Source organism: Pristiophorus japonicus, chromosome 9 (assembly GCF_044704955.1).
Source record: "Pristiophorus japonicus isolate sPriJap1 chromosome 9, sPriJap1.hap1, whole genome shotgun sequence".
Classification (NCBI taxonomy): domain Eukaryota; kingdom Metazoa; phylum Chordata; class Chondrichthyes; family Pristiophoridae; genus Pristiophorus; species Pristiophorus japonicus.
This window is the reverse complement of record NC_091985.1, coordinates 46,116,265-46,135,609: the sequence shown is the minus strand read 5'-3', so window position 1 is coordinate 46,135,609 and position 19,345 is coordinate 46,116,265. Positions and strand designations below refer to the sequence as shown.

At 45.8% G+C, this 19,345-nt stretch overlaps 1 protein-coding gene across 1 annotated transcript in view; it reads right to left on the bottom strand.

The window, feature by feature from the left end:
• The window catches only part of LOC139273885 (lutropin-choriogonadotropic hormone receptor-like), a 122,154-nt gene that overhangs the window by 76,645 nt on the left and 26,164 nt on the right, over window positions 1–19,345 (bottom strand). The window lies entirely within an intron of this gene.

The following is a 19,345-nucleotide window of genomic DNA, read 5'->3' as shown; positions in this document are numbered from 1 at the left end:
AGCCCGTTCAGCCTCACTCCCCCTTCCCCCCCCCTCCAATCTCCTTCCCCCCCATCTCCTCCCCCCCATCTCCTTTCTCCTCCTTCTCCCCTTTATCCCCTTCTCCCCCCTCCCCCATCCCTCCCCCTTCCCTCCCTCTGCTCCCCCCTCTCTCCCTCTTCCCCCCTCCTCCCCCCTCCCCTCGCTGTCAGAAACACAGACACTGACAGACAGAGAATGAGAGACACACACAGACAGACAGAGAGATAAGAGACACTGACAGAGACACACTGGTGGGGGGGCATCCCAGCATGCTGTTGGAGGGCTCCCGGTGCTGCAGTCGGTAAGTAGAAAATGTTTTATTTATTGATTTAAAAAAAAATATATTTCTTATTAATTTTTTTTGATTGATTTATTGGTTGATTTATTGATGTATTTATCATTTATTATTGATGATGGCTCTTTATTTGTAAAACTGAAGTGTTTAATGTTTGTATACTTCCCTTTAAACCCCACCCCCCCCACCATTCCCTACGCCTGATTTGTAACCTATGCCTGATTTTCTAAAGTGTAGACAAGGTTTTTTCGAGCATACAAAAATCTTCACTTACTCCATTCTAAGTTAGTTTGGAGTAAGTTTTCACTGACGAAACTTTGAAAACAGGCGTAAGTGGCCGGACACGCCCCCTTTTGAAAAAAAAATTCTGTTCCAAAGTGAAACTGTTCTAACTGACTAGAACTGGAGCAAACTAAATGACGAGAATTCCGATTTCTAAGATACTCCGTTCTACACCAGTTGCTCCTAAAAATCAGGAGCAAATCATGTGGAAACTTGGGGCCTATATAGTACTCTGGTGGAAATTTTAAGTTTTCTACAACATCTTGTCTCTTCCTATCTCAAAGGTGATGAATCTAGTAGGGATAGGATTTCATCGATACCTGCAGTCCTCAGGCGTAGTAATTGTTATATGTGTGTTCCCGTTTTACAGGTGGGATGTGCAAATTTGGACATCAAGGAGAAATTTAACAGAGCTTTATGTTCTTGGAGGTCTTTCGAAATTTGGTCAGCTTTCTTGGGCGATGATACAAGTTTCTGAAAGTTCATGATACAGTTGTACACACTCTCTGGTAGGAAAGGGTTTAATGTAACAAATGGCCTGTCTCATTTATTTAATTAATATTCCTTCAAGTATATTATCAAGTAGATGTGACTACAAAACCTGGGAACATAAACCCACAATCCTTCTGGGACAGTTAGTTTGTCTCTCAAGAGAGGTGAACAACCATAGGAAATGCCTCCAGAAACAAAGTTCTGTTAAATTTCCCCTTGATCCCCTTTTCTGCATCTATTACTTTTTCTTCCTCTTGCCCTTTAAATCCAAACCCTGTCTGGGGAAAGCAGTTCTTAGATTAACTTGTGAAGTCTTCACCTCTGTTACCTTTTGTCGATACTCATCTCTATCTTCAAACATACATGCCATTTTATATTTAATGTAAACGCTGTGTTAACTTGTTTTCACCATATTGGTTTCCTTTACTGCATACTTTACCTGACGGAGTGTTGTTCCCGTTATTATATCTTTGAATATATTCCATTTACTCCCGAGCCAATTTAATAATGTATGCTGATGCATTCCCTCAAAATCTACCTTCCAGAAGCTAAACATGGTTGAGCTCCTTTCTTTTGCTATTCCAAATCCTATTTTAAAGTTCATATATTGCCATTGCTTTTAGCTAGCTGGTGTCTGAACTTGACTGTCTGCACCATTTCCTGACCATTATAAAATCATAAGTCTAGTATTGTTTCCTCCCCTTGTAGCTTCCATTTGTGTCATATCACAACTCAAAATTGCTAGGAATGGTACTTTCCTTTTTTCTTCAAATTTGTATTGGGTTCTCTAAAAGGTTCATTCACATTATATGAAGGCCCCCCCAACCCCTGCCGCCGTCATAATTACCTTTCCCTGATTTGAACATAAAGTACCTAATCTATATCCTCTGACTGATTTAGTGGCCGGGAAGACTCCTGTAGCTACTTTTCCCCTTTCTGTCATTTAGTTTGACCCACAAAGCTTCCAAATCTTCAACACCTATGCTAGGATTATCTATCTCATTTTCCATTACGTGTTATTACATGGTGGCACAAGAGGAACTTGGAAAAGGAGGGGGTAAATTCAGTGTCATGGTCCATGCTGGAACAAACGACATAGGTAGGAACAGGGAGGAGGTCCTGCTGAAAGTGTGACAGGAGTTAGGCTTTAAATTAAAAAGCAGGACCTCGAGGGTAACTGAGCCACGTGCAAATTGTCATAGAAGCAGACAGATCAGGAGAATTAACACGTGGCTAAAGGGTTGGTGTGGGAAAGAGGGGTTCCTTTTCATGGGTCACTGGTATCAGTTCTGGGACAGGAAGGAGCTATATCAATGGGACGGGCTCCACCCGAACTGGGATGGGGCCCATGTTCTAGCAGAAAGGGTAAATAGGGAGGTGGCAAAGGCTTTAAACTAGTAAGATGGGGAAGGGATCTACAAGAAAGGTAACCAGCCTAAGTATAAACAAAATGGGAAAAGAGAGCATAGGAAAGAGTAAAGTAAGGGAGGACATTGATGGCAAGGGAATAAATAGAGTTATAGAACAGGAGTCCAAAAAGATGGTTAAACATAAAGCGAGAGGAAATCCTATTAAAAATTAGTTAAACTGCCTGTAGAGCAATGTACACAGTGTCCATAATAAAACAGGGGAGCTGGAGGCAATCATGCATTGTGAGGAACCAGACATAGTAGGGATTACTGAGACATGGCGACAGAAAGATTAGGACTGGGAATTAAACATTGCAGGATATAACATATTTAGAAATGATAGAAAGGGGAAAAGGGGACGTGGAGTAGCTGTACTTATTAGGGGTAACATAATGGCAGTAGAAAAGAGTGACACAACTGTCAGCAAGACAAAAACAGAATCCATATGGATAGAGATAAAAGATAATAAAGGACCAATCACACTACCTAATTGTGGAAGGGAGGTGGAGAAAGAAATATGCAGACAAATTAGGGAAATGAGTAAAAAACACAGAATAATAATCATGGGGGATTTCAACTACTCTGATATTAATTGGACAGAAGAGGTAGGTAAAGGGGATAAGGGAATGGAGTTCCTACAATGTGTACAGGACTCTTTTCTAAACCAGTATGTAAAAAGCCCAACAGGGGAGGATTCACTATTGGATCTAGTAATGGGGAATGAACCAGAGCAGATAAGAGAAGTAAAAGTATGGGAACATCTAGGCAATAGTGACCATAATATAATACACTTTAAGATGATAATTGTGAAGGACATAAGTATGACGAAAACCAGGGTAATAGATTGGAAAAAAGCTGATTTTGAGGGTCTGAGAATAGAACTTGGGAAAATAAAATGGGCAACAATATTGGTAAAAAAACAATGTAGAGCAGCAATGGGAAACATTTAAAATGGTGTTTAACAGAGTGCAGGAACAATATATTCGACTAAAAGGAAAGAACAAATTAAACACTAATGAGACTCCATGGATGAATAAAGCCAGAAGTCAACAATTGAGGGTAAGGAACGAGGCATACATTAAGTACATAGACAGCAGGAGAGTGCATGATAAGAGGAAATACAAAAAAATTAGGAGCGAAGTAAAAAAAATTAGAAAGGCAAAGAGGAACTATGAAATTAAATTATTAAAACAAAATAGTAAAATATTTTACAGGCACATCAATAAAAAAGGATGGTCGGGATAGGAATAGGGCCATTAAGGAATAGACAGGATAATACCCCAGGTAACAATAGAGAAATGGCAGAAATATTAAATAATTATTTTGCTTCAGTATTTACCAGGGAGATAGAACAGGTGGACATGACATTGAATGATGAGATAAGTACAATTAAAATAAAAAGAGGGGATATATTAAACTAATCAAACTCAAAGAGGATAACTGACCTTGTTTGTCAGTCTATTATGGGGACCTTATTGAAGGCCTTTTAAAAGTCTAGATAAATTACATCTCCTGCATTAGCATTGTCTATGTTCTCTTTTACCTCTTCAAAAAATTCAATAAGGTTGGTCAAGCAAGACTTTCCCTTTTGAAATCCATGCTGACTAATCGTTATTATATTTTTGCTTTCTAGATGTTCTTCTATTTTCTTCTTTATAAGGAATTCCATTATTTTTCCTACCACTGATGTTAAGCTCACTGGTCTATAATTCCCTGAACATATTCTATCCCCCGGCTTAAATATAGGTATTGCATTAGCTATCTGCCAGTCCTCTGGCACTGCACCTTCTTCTAACGAATTATTAAATATGTATAGTAAGGCCTCTGCTATCTCTCCTCTAGATTCTTTTAAAGTGCATGGATGCAATCCATCCGGATCAGATAATGTGGAGTCAGGGAACAAGTAGCAGAATGGATAGTTAGCTGGTTTCAAAACAGAAAGCAGAGGGTAGGAGTAGCTATTTACAGTGGCAGAAGATGGGTAGTGATCCAAAAGAATGAGTGTTGGGACCACTGTTGTTCAAAATTTACATTAACGATTTAGACTTTGGAATCAAAAACACAATTTCTAAATTTGCAGATGACACCAAATTGGGGGCGATAATCAATACTGAGGACTGCAACAAATTACAGGAGGACATTAATAAACTTGCAGACTGGGCATGTAATTGGCAAATGAAATTCAACACAGATATATGTGAGGTATTACACTTTGGTATGAAGAATAGGGAGGTTACTTATTACTTGGGTGAAAGTCTAGGTGGGGGCTTGAGTATAAGAGTAAAGACGTCTTACTTCAATTATATAAGGCCCTGGTGAGACCATACCTGGAGTATTGTGTACAGTTCTAAGGCAGGATATACTTGTCATTGAGGGAGTGCAATGAAGGTTCACTAGACTGATTCCTGGGACAGGGAGGATTGTCCTATGAGGAGAGATTGAGTAGACTAGGCCTATATTCTCTAGAGTTTAGAAAAATGAGAGGTGATCTCATTAAAACATGTAACATTTTTTTTACCGATCTTGACAGGGTAGATGCAGGGAGGATGTTTCCTCTGGCTGGGGAGTCTAGAACTAGGGATCACAGTCTCAGAATAAGGGTTCGGCCATTTAGGACTGAGATTAGGAGAAATTTCTTCAATCAGGGGGTGGTGAATCTTTGAAATTCTCTACCCCATAGTGCTATGGAGGCTCAGTCATTGAGTATATTCAAGACAGAGATCGATAGATTTTTTGATATTAAGGGACTCAAGGGATATGGGGATAGTGCAGGAAAATGGAGTTGAGGTAGATGATCAGCCATGATCTTATTGAATGGCTTACTCCTGCTCCTATTTCTTACATTCTTATGGAGGTAGCAGTAAAGAAGCAATTATCTGCTGACTGAAGGGCTAGCTCACATCCTAGGAAATGGACCTTATAAAAGATGATTGGCTCTCCAAGCTGAATCATTTGCTGGAGTCATTTAGGCCTGTCCATAGCTCCCTGGACATTCTGGTTACAAGTGTGGAGGAGTCCATGAGCCAGATCTGTGCAATGGTAAAGAAAGGTTTATCAGCACTGCAATTCACCGAGGAGCACTCAGCAACTCTGGGGCATCTGCAATAGAACGCCCAGTAGCAAAGGTTCCAGGGCCACATAGATTATTGCTTGTGAATACTCAGACTGCTCTATATGAAACCTTGAGCTCCAATTTACAATAGGTTATCCTACCTGCATTCAACATACTTGGAGATTGGGTTGATAGAGCCTTGAGGCAGGACTTCATTCATTTCTCGCCGCCAGAGCTCTGCATCCATACAGAATGCCAGGCATGCTGAGGCTATGCCATCTCCCCTGCACTTTATTGTACCTTTGTTCAGAGACATTTTTTCCGATGGGCATCAATGAGAATTGATTTAGTAGCAAAGACATAGTGGGGAAAGTATTTGAGTGCATGTGGACAGGAAGCTTCTTAAAACGCAAGCTTGGGTGATTAACTGAATGGGTCTTGTATCAGCTTCTGGCACAAGATTCTTCCTTGTTGCAGATTGTTCTACAGATACTTTCTCTTTATGAATGTCTATGCTGCTATAGTCTCCATTGCCAGTTGCCCTCATCCTTCTTTAGTCAGACCTCTTTGGAGAGCAAAGTTACGCAAACTGAACAATAGCCTTGGAGACTCTTGTTGGGCTGTATTCCGAAACACCCCCAATCTGTCAAAGCATCTGAGATGTTGCTGCAAGTTTCCTATAGTATGCTTGAAGCTGATGCTAGCAGCTGCATGGATCTCCAAGTAACTGCACTCAGTTTGTAGTTTGGTTGGTGCAAGGGAATCTTTAATCATGTTTGTAAAGGGTAGCCTGGTCCCCTAGGAATCACCTTGCAGTTTGTCTTCACGTTGAAATAAGGATGTCACAAATTATTTCCTTAACATGAATGAATCGTGACAGTTGCTTGAAATATGGGCAATGGCCTGCATGATTTAGAATCATAAAATTATAGAAGTTTACAGCACGGAAGGAGATCATTTCGACCCATTGTGTCCGTGCATGCCAACAAGAGGCTATCCAGCTTAATCCCACTTTCCAGCTCCAGGTCTGTAACCCTGCAGGTTACGGCACTTCAAGTGCACATCCAAGTATCTTTTAAAGTGGTGAGGGTTTCTGCCTCTATCATCCTTTCAGGCAGTGAGTTCTAGACCCCCACAACCCTCTGGGTGAAGAAATTCCCCCTTAAATCCCCTCTAAACCTTCTACCAATTACTGTAAATTTATGCCACCTGGTTGTTGACCCCTCTGCTAAGGGAAATAGGTCCTTTCTATCCACTATACCTAGGCCCCTCATAATTTTATACACCTCAATGAGGTCTCCCCTCAGCCTCCTCTGTTCCAAGGAAAACAAACCCAGCCTATCCAATCTGTCCTCATAGCTAAGATTCACCACTCCCGGCAACATCCTCGTAAATCTCCTCTGTATCCTCTCCAGTGCAATCACATCCTTCCTGTAATGCGGTAACCAGAACTGCACGCAGTACTCTAGCTGTGGCCTAACCAGTGTTTTAAACAGTTCAAGCATAACCCCCTGTTCTTGTATTCTACACCTCATCTAATAAAGGCCAGCATTGCTTATACCTTCTTAACTACCTTATCTACCTGGCCTGCGAGGGAACATCAGCGGCAGGTCGGGGCCATAAATGGAGCGGTGAGCGGTGGCCATGGGCAGCGTGGAGGCGGGCCGCTTCAATGTACAGCGCGAGCTGGTGCAGGGTGGCGACGGCTGTGAAGAGTGACGTCATCAAGATCCAGGTCGGTGATTGGAGCGTGGGCAGATACAGCAGGAGCGGCGAGAGACTGTGGAGGGATGTGATCGGGGCCCAGGGAGGCGGGAGTTCGGGGCCAGGGGCCCAGGGGCAACGCGGGCCAGCAGTGCTGGTCTCCAGTCATCATGGGTAATCCTTGCCACTGGACCAAGACCTAGCTCTGTCAAGCCCATGTGGTGGCTGGTGTGCAACGGCCACCACACGTTAAAAAACTTCACGCACAGTCACCTTCCACCCTTCTAGATGTAGTTTGGATTCTTCATTGAAACACCTGTGAACTCGTCCTGTTTTTGGCGTGGAAGCAAGTCATCCTCATTTTGAGGGACCGCCTATGATGATGACGGTGATCTACCTGGCCTGCTATTTTCAGGGATCTGTGGACATGCACTCCAAGGTCCCTTTGCTCCTCTACACTTCTTAGTGTCCTATCATTTAATGTGTATTCCCTTTCCTTGTTAACCTTCCCCAAATGCATTATCTCACCCTTCTCTGGATTAAATTCCATTTGCCACTGTTCTGCCCACCTGACCAGTTGATTGATAATTTCCTGCAGTCCGCAGCTTTCTTCTTCATTATCAACCACACAGCCGATTTTAGTATCATCTACAAACTTCTTAATCATACCTCCTTTATTTAAATCTAGATCATTGATGTATATCACAAAGAAACAAAGAACCTAGTACTGAGCACGTTTGACAATTTGTACAGTGTGCTCTGCAGCATCATTTGAAGCAGGGTGGTATGGTGGAACCTTGGTATGTTTCACACCATTTTTGCTCGTAAATTGTGCAAATTTTTCTGAACAAAATTGTGGTCCATTATCCGAAACAATTTCTTCAGGGAGGCCAAATGCAGAAAATAATTTTCGTAAAATGTCCAATGTTTTACTTGTTGTTATTTTCCACATTGGAAACACCTCAACCCACTTTGAATGGCTATCAATTACAATGAACAATTGTTGTCTATCTAACTCAGCAAAATCAATATGTAGCCTTTGCTACACCTGGGAGGCAATTTCCATGGCTGTAATGGTACTGGCCGGCGAAGTGGCAAGAGCTGGAGGCCAAGGTCGCCGCTCGCCTAAGGTGCTGGACAGACTGCTCCAAGTGCTGTCATACAGGGGTCGAGCGCTAGTCATAAACCAGCTGGTGGCCGCTAAGCTGTGGTACCAGCTGGTCACTTTGACCCCCTCCCCTGTGTTTGTCGCCAAGATACAGAAGAAGCTGGTGGACTTCTTCTGGAACAACAGGAAGCACTGGGTCTCTGTCGCGGTCTTGAGTCTCCCGCTTAGGGAGGGCGGTCAGTCGTTGGTGTGCGTCAGCACCCAGCTAGTGACTTTCCGTCTTCAGACCACAGAGACACCTTTACGTTGAGCCCCCTCCTAGGTGGCGTGCGCTGGCGACGTATTTCTTCCGCCAGCAGCACAGCCTCAACTATGACACGCAGCTCCTGTTTGTGAGCTTGGGGGGCGTCAGGTCCGCTGTCCAGGGGCTGCCTGTCTTTTACCAGGAACTCATCAGGGTCTGGAACAAAGTCTCCACCAAGCACAGCTCTCCACCGGCTGGAGTGGCGGCTGTCCTGCAGGAGCCGCTGCTTGGGAATCCGTACCTCCACGACCGAAGTTTCAGGTGGCAGTCGGATGAGAGCTGGTGAGGTGACCAGGGTTATGGACCTGCTCGATGGCGGAGGAGTGGGCTGGATGGCGCCAGACATGTTGATACGCGCCTAAATTCGGCCAACGTCCGCCGCGTGGCCGATGCCATCGAGTCGCTAAAAACAGCTCTGGGCCCTGACTCTGTTAGGTGTGTCGAGGAGGCTCAAGCACGTGGGGAGATCCCGTCCGAACTGACCCCCGTCCGGACGGAATTCCTCATCGGCGCCAAACCCCGGAACCTCCCTCAGGAGCCGACGCCTCACAACTTGAGCCGCCTCGGGGAAATCCCCTCCGTGCCTTTCAGTTCTGCGCGGAGGTGTTTCCTGTACGGGCTGCTCCTGCACACTCTCAACCTTGCCATCCTCGCCGGCCGTCCTGACATGCCATGGCGTACCATCTTGCCGTCCGGAGGAGGCGGGGGTCCCCGATGGAGTGCACTCTACGCGGGAGTCCTCCCACTATTTATCGGGGACTTGGCCTGGAGGGTGCTGCACGGAGCAGTCCCGTGCAATAAATTTTTAAGTCGGTTCACAGGCTCCCAGGCCGCCTGCAATTTCTGCGGTCTGGAAGAGTCCGTGTTCCATGTTTTTATTGAATGTACGAGGTTGCAGCCCCTGTTCCATTATTTAAAGGGGCTGCTCCTCAATTTCTGGTTGCACTTCAGTCCCACACTCCTGATCTGTGGGCACCCTGTCCGGAGGGGAGCGGGTAGAAACATAAACATAGAAAATAGGTGCAGGAGCAGGCCATTCAGCCCTTCTAGCCTGCACCGCCATTCAATGAGTTCATGGCTGAACATGAAACTTCAGTACCCCCTTCCTGCTTTCTCGCCATAACCCTTGATCCCCCTAGTAGTAAGGACTTCATCTAACTCCCTTTTGAATATATTTAGTGAATTGGCCTCAACTACTTTCTGTGGTAGAGAATTCCACAGGTTCACCACTCTCTGGGTGAAGAAGTTTCTCCTCATCTCGGTCCTAAATGGCTTACCCCTTATCCTCAGACTGTGACCCCTGGTTATGGACTTCCCCAACATTGGGAACATTCTTTCTGCATCTAACCTGTCTAAACCCGTCAGAATTTTAAACGTTTCTATGAGGTCCCCTCTCATTCTTCTGAACTCCAGTGAATACAAGCCCAATTGATCCAATCTTTCTTGATAGGTCAGTCCCGCCATCCCGGGAATCAGTCTGGTGAACCTTCGCTGCACTCCCTCAATAGCAAGAATGTCCTTCCTCAAGTTAGGAGACCAAAACTGTACACAATACTCCAGGTGTGGCCTCACCAAGGCCCTGTACAACTGTAGCAACACCTCCCTGCCCCTGTATTCAAATCCCCTCGCTATGAAGGCCAACATGCCATTTGCTTTCTTAACCGCCTGCTGTACCTGCATGCCAACCTTCAATGACTGATGTACCATGACACCCAGGTCTCGTTGCACCTTCCCTTTTCCTAATCTGTCACCATTCAGATAATAGTCTGTCTCTCTGTTTTTACCACCAAAGTGGATAACCTCACATTTATCCACATTATACTTCATCTGCCATGCATTTGCCCACTCACCTAACCTATCCAAGTCACTCTGCAGCCTAATAGCATCCTCCTCGCAGCTCACACTGCCACCCAACTTAGTATCATCCGCAAATTTGGAGATACTGCATTTAATCCCCTCGTCTAAATCATTAATGTACAATGTAAACAGCTGGGGCCCCAGCACAGAACCTTGCGGCACTCCACTAGTCACTGCCTGCCATTCTGAAAAGTACCCGTTTACTCCTACTCTTTGCTTCCTGTCTGACAACCAGTTCTCAATCCACGTCAGCACACTACCCCCAATCCCATGTGCTTTAACTTTGCACATTAATCTCTTGTGTGGGACCTTGTCGAAAGCCTTCTGAAAGTCCAAATATACCACATCAACTGGTTCTCCTTTGTCCACTTTACTGGAAACATCCTCAAAAAATTCCAGAAGATTTGTCAAGCATGATTTCCCTTTCACAAATCCATGCTGACTTGGACCTATCATGTCACCATTTTCCAGATGCACTGCTATGACATCCTTAATAATTGATTCCATCATTTTACCCACTACTGAGGTCAGGCTGACCGGTCTATAATTCCCTGTTTTCTCTCTCCCTCCTTTTTTAAAAAGTGGGGTTACATTGGCTACCCTCCACTCCATAGGAACTGATCCAGAGTCAATGGAATGTTGGAAAATGACTGTCAATGCATCCGCTATTTCCAAGGCCACCTCCTTAAGTACTCTAGGATGCAGGCCATCAGGCCCTGGGGATTTATCTGCCTTCAATCCCATCAATTTCCCCAACACAATTTCCCGACTAATAAAGATTTCCCTCAGTTCCTCTTCCTTACTAGACCCTCTGACCCCTTTTATATCCGGAAGGTTGTTTGTATCCTCCTTAGTGAATACCGAACCAAAGTACTTGTTCAATTGATCCGCCATTTCTTTGCTCCCCGTTATGACTTCCCCTGATTCTGACTGCAGGGGACCTACGTTTGTCTTCACCAACCTTTTTCTCTTTACATACCTATAGAAACTTTTGCAATCCGCCTTAATGTTCCCTGCAAGCTTCTTCTCATACTCCATTTTCCCTGTCCTAATCAAACCCTTTGTCCTCCTCTGCTGAGTTCTAAATTTCTCCCAGTCCCCAGGTTCGCTGCTATTTCTGGCCAATTTGTATGCCACTTCCTTGGCTTTAATACTATCCCTGATTTCCCTAGATAGCCACGGTTGAGCCACCTTCCCCTTTTTATTTTTACGCCAGACAGGAATGTACAATTGTTGTACTTCATCCATGCGGTCTCTAAATGTCTGCCATTGCCCATCCACAGTCAACCCCCTAAGTATCATTCGCCAATCTATCCTAGCCAATTCACGCCTCATACCTTCAAAGTTACCCTTCTTTAAGTTCTGGACCATGGTCTCTGAAATTACTGTTTCATTCTCCATCCTAATGCAGAATTCCACCATATTATGGTCACTCTTCCCCAAGGGGCCTCGCACAATGAGATTGCTAATTAATCCTCTCTCATTACACAACACCCAGTCTAAGATGGCCTCCCCCCTAGTTGGTTCCTCAACATATTGGTCTAGAAAACCATCCCTTATGCACTCCAGGAAATCCTCCTCCACCGTATTGCTTCCAGTTTGGCTAGCCCAATCTATGTGCATATTAAAGTCACCCATTATAACTGCTACACCTTTATTGCATGCACCCCTAATTTCCTGTTTGATGCCCTCCCCAACATCCCTATTACTGTTTGGAGGTCTGTACACAACTCCTACTAACGTTTTTTGCCCTTTGGTGTTCTGCAGCTCTACCCATATAGATTCCACATCATCCAAGCTAATGTCTTTCCTAACTATTGCATTAATCTCCTCTTTAACCAGCAATGCTACCCCACCTCCTTTTCCTTTTATTCTATCCTTCCTGAATGTTGAATACCCCTGAATGTTGAGTTCCCAGCCCTGATCATCCTGGAGCCACGTCTCCGTAATCCCAATCACATCATATTTGTTAACATCTATTTGCACAATTAATTCATCCACCTTATTGCGGATACTCCTTGCATTAAGACACAAAGCCTTCAGGCTTGTTTTATTAACACCCTTTGTCCTTTTAGAATTTTGCTGTACAGTGGCCCTTTTTGTTCTTTGCCTTGGGTTTCTCTGCCCTACACTTTTCCTCATCTCCTTTCTGTCTTTTGCTTTTGGCTCCTTTTTGTTTCCCTCTGTCTCCCTGCATTGGTTCCCATCCCCCTGCCATATTAGTTTAAATCCTCCCCAACAGCACTAGCAAACACTCCCCCTAGGACATTGGTTCCAGTCCTGCCCAGGTGCAGACCGTCCGGTTTGTACTGGTCCCACCTCCCCCAGAACCGGTCCCAATGCCCCAGGAATTTGAATCCCTCCCTGCTGCACCACTGCTCAAGCCACGTATTCATCTGCGCTATCCTGCGATTCCTACTCTGACTATCACGTGGCACTGGTAGCAATCCCGAGATTACTACTTTTGAGGTCCTACTTTTTAATTTAGCTCCTAGCTCCTTAAATTCGTTTCGTAGGACCTCATCCCTTTTTTTGCCTATGTCGTTGGTACCAATGTGCACCACGACAACTGGCTGTTCTCCCTCCCATTTCAGAATGTCCTGCACCCGCTCCGAGACATCCTTGACCCTTGCACCAGGGAGGCAACATACCATCCTGGAGTCTCGGTTGCGGCCGCAGAAACGCCTATCTATTCCCCTCACAATTGAATCCCCTATCACTATCGCTCTCCCACTCTTTTTCTTGCCCTCCTGTGCAGCAGAGCCAGCCACGGTGCCATGAACTTGGCTGCTGCTGCCCTCCCCTGATGAGTCATTCCCCTCAACAGTACCCAAAGCGGTGTATCTGTTTTGCAGGGGGATGACCGCAGGGGACCCCTGCACTACCTTCCTTGCTCTACTCTTCCTGCTGGTCTTCCATTCCCTATCTGGCTGTGGACCCTTTCCCTGCGGTAAGACCAACTCACTACACGTGATACTCACATCATTCTCAGCATCGTGGATGCTCCAGAGTAAATCCACCCTCAGCTCCAATTCCGCAACGCGGACCGTCAGGAGCTGGAGGCGGATACACTTCCCGCACACATAGTCGTCAGGGACACCGGAAGCGTCCCTGAGTTCCCACATGGTACAGGAGGAGCATATCACGTGACCGAGCTCTCCTGCCATGTCTTAACCCTTAGATTAACTTAAACTGGTAATAACAATGTTAAAAGTTACTGACCAATATAAGAAGAAAAAGAAAAACTACTCACCAATCACCAGCCAATCACTTACCCCCTAGGCTGTGACGTCACCTTTGTTTTTTTGCCTTCTCCCTGTAGCTGCACCGGTACGCCTCTCACCGACCCCGGACTCGCGCTGCTCCGAGCTCCCGCTGGCCTTTATAGGCCTCTCGCCGACCCCGGACTCGCGCTGCTCCGAGCTCCCGCTGGCCTTTATAGGCCTCTCACCGACCCCGGACTCGCGCTGCTCCGAGCTCCCGCTGGCCTTTATAGGCCTCTCGCCGACCCCGGACTCGCGCTGCTCCGAGCTCCCGCCTCCTCGACTGACTGCTCGACTCCCGCTGGCCTTTATAGGCCTCTCGCCGACCCCGGACTCGCGCTGCTCCGAGCTCCCGCTGGCCTTTATAGGCCTCTCACCGACCCCGGACTCGCGCTGCTCCGAGCTCCCGCTGGCCTTTATAGGCCTCTCGCCGACCCCGGACTCGCGCTGCTCCGAGCTCCCGCTGGCCTTTATAGGCCTCTCGCCGACCCCGGACTCGCGCTGCTCCGAGCTCCCGCCTCCTCGACTGACTGCTCGACTCCCGCTGGCCTTTATAGGCCTCTCGCCGACCCCGGACTCGCGCTGCTCCGAGCTCCCGCCTCCTCGACTGACTGCTCGACTCCCGCTGGCCTTTATAGGCCTCTCGCCGACCCCGGACTCGCGCTGCTCCGAGCTCCCGCTGGCCTTTATAGGCCTCTCACCGACCCCGGACTCGCGCTGCTCCGAGCTCCCGCTGGCCTTTATAGGCCTCTCGCCGACCCCGGACTCGCGCTGCTCCGAGCTCCCGCCTCCTCGACTGACTGCTCGACTCCCGCTGGCCTTTATAGGCCTCTCGCCGACCCCGGACTCGCGCTGCTCCGAGCTCCCGCCTCCTCGACTGACTGCTCGACTCCCGCTGGCCTTTATAGGCCTCTCGCCGACCCCGGACTCGCGCTGCTCCGAGCTCCCGCCTCCTCGACTGACTGCTCGACTCCCGCTGGCCTTTATAGGCCTCTCGCCGACCCCGGACTCGCGCTGCTCCGAGCTCCCGCCTCCTCGACTGACTGCTCGACTCCCGCTGGCCTCCTTGTAGGGCCTCTCCTGGGCACGGCGAAGGGTGCCATCAGCCGGTCCAGGCAGCGGGCGGTCGAGGGGGTCGTTTAGCCCGACTGCCTGCCTCTCTTCCATGCCTACATCCGGGCCAGGGTGTCCCTAGAGATGGAGCACGCGGTGTCCACTGGTACGCTCGCGGCCTTCTGCGAGAGGTGGGCACCGGAGGGACTGGAGTGCATTATTACCCCCGGCAACCAAATTTTAATTTGATTTTATACGTTTTAAAGTTTAATTTGTTTTAATTGCCGGTTTTAGTGTCCCCCTCCTCTTTTTATAGGGGGCACTTGTAAAATATATGGTTTTAATGCCCCCCAAAAAAATCACAAAAAAACCCCACAAAAAAACCCCCAAAAAAACAAAAAACATTAAAAAAAATAAAGGGGCAGTTAAAAGTGTCTGTAGTGTCCCCCAGATCGGGGGGCACTTGATCTAATGTTTATTTTGTTCCCCCCTGCCAAAAGAGTTGTAATGGTACTGGTGGTGGTTGCTTGCTTACCAATTGACATGTCGTACACTGACTCACAATGTACTCTATATCTTTATCAAGACCTGGCCACCATAAATAACTGTGTGCAAAACTCTTGGTCAAGCACATTCCCAGGTGCTGGTCATGGAGGTCTCCTAATAATTTGGACCTGAATTTCTTTGGTATAACCACTCTTGCACCCCACATGATACAATCTTTATCTACTGATAATTCATTCCTACGAATGAAGAATGGGTGTGTATTTTTGTCTGTTACCTGGTTTGGCCATCCAGTTGCAATATACTCATACATCTTTGACATCACGGGGTCACGTTTGGTTGCTCTACCAATCTCTTCAGCTGTGACTGGTAGTTCATCACTGTATGAAAAATAAAACACTTCTTCCCTATCGGGTGTACCCTGTGATGGGGAAGGCAATCTAGACATTGCATCAGCATTACTGTGATCAGCTGATCGTCTGTATTCAATATCATATGTATATGCTGACAAAATCAAAGCCCATCTCTGCATTCGGGCTGCAGCTAATGTTGGAACTGGGGACCTTGGGTGGAGGATTGCTGTTCGGGGCTTATGGTCTGTAACGATGGTAAATTTACAACCATACAAGTATTTGTGAAACTTCTTGACCCCAAAAATTAATGCCAAAGCTTCCCTTTCAATTTGCGCAGAATTTCTCTCACTGGCACTGAGAGTGCATGAAGCAAAAGCAATTGATCTCTCCTCTCCACTACTTGATACATGAGAGATTACTGCCCCAACTCCATACGGAGAGGCATCACATGCTAGCTTAATCTCCTTAGATATGTCATAGTGAACTAACATGGTGCTCTCTACCAATTTGTTTTTACACTCCTTGAATGCTGCATCGCATTCTTTTGACCACTTCCACTGGACCTGTTTTTTCAAAAATTCATTCAGTGGATGTAATACTGTAGCCAAATTTGGTAGGAACTTCCTATAATAGTTCAAAAGACCCAAGAATGAACGAAGTTCAGTGACATTCCTGGGAGTGGGTGCATTTCTAATTGCATCCAATTTTTCCTTGGTCGGATGTAAACCATCTTTGTCTACTCTGTACCCTAAGTACTCCACTGAGTTTTTAAATAACTCACACTTACGAGCAGACACTCGTACTCTGTGCTTCTCTTGCCGTTTGAGGACTTCATTAAATATCTTATTATGAATTTGCCGATTTGGTGCTGAAATTAGTATGTCATCCAAATAACATACTACCTCTTCAATACCTTACAAAATCTGGTTCATCACCCCTTGGAATATGGCAAGGGCGGAAGACACTCCAAACGGTAGCCTATTAAATTGATATAGGCCTAGATGAGTGGTTATAGTCAAACATGACTTGGACTCCTCATCTAGTTCAAGCTGTAAGTAGGCATTCGTAAGATCCAGTTTTGAGAAGATCTGACCATCTGTTAGTGTTGTGAACAAATCTTCTATATTCGGCAATGTATTTGGGACATTACCCTCTAGAACCTGGTTTATCACAGAGCACACACACACAATCTTACTTTACCATCAGACTTAGGTACAACAACAATGGGTGTAGCCCAATTACATCGATCTATCTTACAAATAATGTTCTCAGTCTCTAGTCTTTTTAGTTCTTGCTCAACTTTCCCTTTGAGTGCGTGTGGTACGGAACGTGGCTTGTAGTAAACCGATCTAACGTCCTTCTGTACCCTGACACTCGCCTTGAAGCCTTGGATCGGACTGCCCATTTCGCAGAACACCTTCGGATACTGTTTGATAACCTTATCCGTTGATGAAAATCTCGCTTCCACCGAGAAAATCTTACTCCAATCCAGCTTCAGTGAGCTCAACCAATTTCTTCCGAGTAAAGCAGTTTTGTTCACTATTATTAGAGGCAAGTTCTGAAATTGATCTTTATATTTCACCGGTACGGTGATACGGCCTACTACAGGAATTTTCTCTCCCGAGTAGCCTCATAGCTCTATCTTGGAAATCACGCAATTTGTCACGGTACAGTGACTCCGGTACTACACTCACAGAGGCACCCGTGTCAATTTCCATTGGTATCTTGAATCCCGCAACATCTATGTGGATTTTGATGCTTTCCGAATCGCTGTCCATTAACCTCGTGCTCCTGATGACTTGTAATTCTAATATCTCCTCGTCGTGTTGTTGTTCTTCCAAGCTATGTAGTCTCTTTGGATTACTACTCATAGTTTTGAACGCTGGACTCATAGCTTTAAAAGCTGGTTTGCCCTTCAGTCGGCATGCCTTCACAAGATGCCCAGTCTTTCTGCAGAAGAAACACTCTGCCTTCACGTATGGACAACTTTTAGCAATGGGTTGTCCCAGGCACCTATAGCACGACTTCGACGCTCTGTTAGAACTTCTAGTTTCTGAGACTTTTGGCCATGGCCGTCTTTTACTTTGAACCTGCAGGTGATTTACCTCGGTTGACTGACGACCGTAATCATTATTTAATTCTCGGGAATATTGTTCGGCCATGCTCATCGACCTCGCTGTCTGCCGAATCCTGAAACAATAGCTTTCAGCAATTTCTAACGGTTTGAGGTTATAGTGCTGCTCCAGCTTCGTTAAAATCTCTTTAAGCGTTGTGTCCTTTGGCTCGTCAGGCACAAGCAGATTTACAAGGGTTTCGTATAATGCCGGACCCGCCTCCGATAAGAAAATCGCTTTCTTCCATTCCAACACAGCCTGGCTTTGGACTGCATTGCCTGGAACTTCGATTATGTTATTTGCAGTGAAATACATTTCTAGCCGATGCACATACGCTTTAAAACGTTCCTGGTTGTGTCTATATTCACCCAAATATCCGATTACACCTGCCATGTTTAAACTCTAGCTGTTCTCACCGTGTGCTGTAGTTTACCTCGGATTTTGTAGCTTTTTTTTCAAAGATAGAAACTTCCAAAGTCTTCTGTTGGCTGGCTGAATCCTTCACCAACAAAAATTAAGCTTTAAACATCCGAAAAATCTCCATCCTCAGTCGCCAACTGTGATATCTTTACAGAGCACAGCACACACACAGCTTCTTAACATGGAGGCTGCTCTGTCCGGAAGCTACCGGAAGCTGCCTGTCTGTTTATTATAACTCTGCAGCTGCAGTACACAATACGTCCACATCCACAGTATAGAGCTACAAGCATTACAAGCTTACAGACATCACATGCATCAAAACTGAATCATCCTCCATTAGGACCACGCAACATTTAGGGTCAACTGTAAAAAGTAAAAATCCCTCACCCCTACAGTCATGCGTGCCTGCCGCCCCTAGCCCTGGCGGGAGGGCTAGCCGGTGCATTCTGCAGTCAGCAAGGTAGGTCTGCTCTATTTTTTTTAGCTGATTTATCTTTCATTTATTTGTGGTGATGTTGTGCAGCTATTGTGCTGAGGATGTTGTAATGTTGTGTTGATGTTGTGAAGGTCTTTAGAGTTTTGGAATCCTTTAACTCACCTTCTCCAGCGCACCCCCCCGTCTGGCTACTTGTGCTGATCTCTTAAATGTAGGTAAGGTTTTTCTATGCCTACAAAAGTGACCACATACACTGGTCGAAGTTAGTTTGTAGTAACTTTTAGCTGGCTAAATTTGCTTCTATGGCTTGTTACACCCCCTTCTGGAGAGAACAAACTAAACTAAAAAAAAAACCTAACTAACTGACTTACATTGGAGCAAGTTAAATGGGGAAATTTGCGATTTTTAAGTTACTCCAAAAAAGCTACTTACTCCAAAAAAAACAGGGCAACTCTTGGGGAAATTTGGGCCCATCCTTTTTAATTTCACCCCTGGACTTTCTACACTCTTCTGGAGATTATGCAGTATTTAGCCTTCGGTATCTGTCATAAGCCTCCCTTTTTTTCTGTATCCTACCCTGTATGTCCCTCGACATCCAGGGGGCTCTAGATTTGTTAGTCCTACCCTTTTTCTTTACGGGCACATATTTGGCATGAACCCTTTGGATCTCCTCCTTAA